Below are 3239 nucleotides of genomic sequence, written 5' to 3' on the forward strand. Positions count from 1 at the left end.
CGAAAATCACAAACGTAACTTGACCTTGCCATGGTTGAGGTCACGTATTGTTGCCGAACTACCATATATAGCGTATTCCCATGAGACCTTGCGCGCTCGCCTCTGTGTCATTATTGTTCAAGGATATCGTAAAACACCTCATTTGAGATCACTCAACCGGAGGGTTCAAACAAGTGGCCATGTAACGTTACAATTGTAGCTATTCCAAAATAGTGAATGTAAAAGAACTTAATTGCAAAGGATACAATGTGTGGCGACTAGTACATATAAACAGTTGAACTACATGTAACATGAGTTGCTGATATCTAACAATTCTAATGACTAATCTGATTTCTTTCTGAATAATGGTAGTATAAACAAGTAGAGCCAGCGTTATGTGTGCTATATTATGGAACATTATGTTAATGACAGTGTACTGATTCAAAAAGTGTGGTATTGCCTTGTTTTTGTAAGGCTTTGTATAGAAATTGACCGACTTGTACTTATATTTACTTGCGCTCCTCTCTGTGTCGCTTTATTGTTCAAGGACATCGTAAAACGCCGGGATATTTATTTTGAGACCACTCAACCGGAGAGTTCAAATAAGTGGTCATGTACATTTTCAAACTCTTTTAAAATAGGGATAAGGTAATTCTGCAAACCTATTGCATAACAAGATTATTTGTACACTACTAATGGTTTAATTCAACCTACGTTTTGATGACCGTCTGTCACCTTCGTCTGGGCAATTCTGATTGATTCATTGCAGCAATATTAGCTAAGTGAGACCTTAATACAGAGCATTTAGTCTTTTTTTCAATGACTTTTACCATTTATCTCAAAACTGTAGTGCATGTATGATTAAAATATTGCTCCGTATATGTCTGCTTTTTGTCAGCCCTCCAAAAAAGTTATGAAACGCTGGGGTATGGTATAGACTTGGGGTGGGTATCGGTACAGTGTACCGGATGTTGGACCTATTGGAAAATTAACAGATTATATGATCAGACATTCGCATGTTTAGGGCCGGGGGCTTACCGGTCGAAGAAAATTATACCAAAGTAGAGTGGGGTCTTTAGTTATTTCTACCAAGTTTTACAGTCAATTGTATAGAGGCAGTTAACGTCAGCCTTGTAGGATTTTCTAACGCCATGAGGAGTCGAATACTCCGAAAAAGATAGTGAAATGGACCATTGTTCTGAGTATCGATATCGTCCATTCACAGGTTTTCACAGACAATGAGGTTCAGATTCAGGTCATGACTTGGACCTGATCCTCTGGACCTGAACCGGACCTGGACCTAAATTTTCTGTGCCGGTACCCACCCCTAGTATAGTTCAGCGATATGGCGACCACCGTTTTGGAGATGAAAATTTATGGAGACAATCTCCAAACAGCCTCCTACAAAACATCGATCGACAGGAGGCAGAAGATGAACCAGATAACCCTATGATTACGTCGATGAAGATTAGACATGCAGGTAATAAGATATGCCAAAAACGCAGTTACTTAAGCAACTGGATATGATTTTGGAAACGGTCCGACGTTTTAGATAGCATCCACTTATCTGTCGTCAGTGACTCTTTCGGTGTCTCTTTCAGTGTCACTGACAAAAGATACTGGATGTAATGTGAAACTTCTGACCGTTTCAAAATCATCTCTAGTTGCCTAAGTAACTGCTTTTTTGGCATATCTTATCACCTGCATGTTTAATGTTCATCGACGTAATATAACCCTATGATTCATCGATTACTCGACACGGTCGGAAACAATAAATCCGTTAAACCCAGACAACAATGGCGACATCACCGTCTCCTCACGTCACTGACGCGCAACACGTATTGTGGGTTGTCTGACGGATTACCTCCACACAATAAGTTATGACAGACATGTACATTCCGACAATGTCAGGCCCTGATATATCATAATCTATGGGCTTTTTATCGCGCGGATCTTGACATGCAAGGGGATAGACATTACGGGATTGACATCACGTAAATTCAGGGCTCGACATACCACTTGTGTATGCAAGCTGAGCCACATTGCATTTCCAGCTTAAGAAAAAGTGAATTGCTTCGCAATAACCATGTTCACCCTCATTCATACAGTATGTACAGCAGTAGAATTTGAGTTGACTAACCCCACACAATCCTTTACATACGAAAAACGTGACTTGTCTCTACTGCTGAGCGACTTGAGTCACCTGTCGAGCTAACTCAAGCCAAAAGGGAAAATGACACTTTAGGGCGCGGTCAAAAAGGTCGTGCGATCGTCGTACGATCGCTAACTTTGGGCAATATGGAGGACATAAATGTACGTCTCCTGCACAGTTCAACTGTCTTGGGTACATAAAATGCTGTTTTGGATCCATGTCGGTGGTTGTTTCTGTCACGGCCTGCTTGAAAATCCCATGGCATCAAAATCGTACGACGATCGCACGACCTGTCACCGCGCCCTTATACCCCTGTCACATTATCCGGGATCTTCGGGCGTATCGATGGAAGATCGGTCATATTTAAGATCGACAGAGTGTTGCGCGTATTTTTCACCTGAAAACCGTCCCTGTCACATATAAGCTATACTTTGTACCTTGTATAATTGTTGTGCAATAAAGTTATTGTTATAAGGGATTTCGTCAAATGTGACAGGGGTATAATTATAAGTACCCTAAAGTTGTTTATTCTGAGTCTATTCCGAAAACGCTTGTGTAAAATCAGCCACATGTCGGGTTTAAAATGACTGGTGCATTGTTTTCAACAGAAGCGAGGGAACAACCATCGAGGGAAGTTATTCACCTGTAAGCACACACCTGCGTGACACCTTCAAATCAACCTCTCAATTATTCATGAGTTAGAGATATCCTACAGAGGTGGGAGGGGGGCTCATTCGCTGCCATTCGTGAGAGACGGTAATTTCAACATAAATCATTACGAGAACACAATCAAACGACTTCGAATGACAATATCTATGTTCTAACAAAGGACAAGAACTATTGTAGTTTTGGTTAACATCTATTTAAGTGAAATACCCGGTATTTGCACGAAGTAATTTCCTTTTATCATTTCTGCAAGGAAAAAAGAAATGCCCCTAGATTGCTAGATAAACTCGCTTATGATAATTTTCCACATATTTAGCAGTGAAAGCTCTATTTCTGTTTTGTATCATTTATGACTACATGCAAATTAACATGTATGTAATGACACTACGGTACATTTATCACATTGGGCGTAGCCCGTTTTGGGTCGCTTTGAAAATTCAAA

This window comes from Branchiostoma floridae, chromosome 10, assembly GCF_000003815.2.
Source record: "Branchiostoma floridae strain S238N-H82 chromosome 10, Bfl_VNyyK, whole genome shotgun sequence".
In the NCBI taxonomy this organism is placed as follows: Eukaryota; Metazoa; Chordata; class Leptocardii; order Amphioxiformes; family Branchiostomatidae; genus Branchiostoma; species Branchiostoma floridae.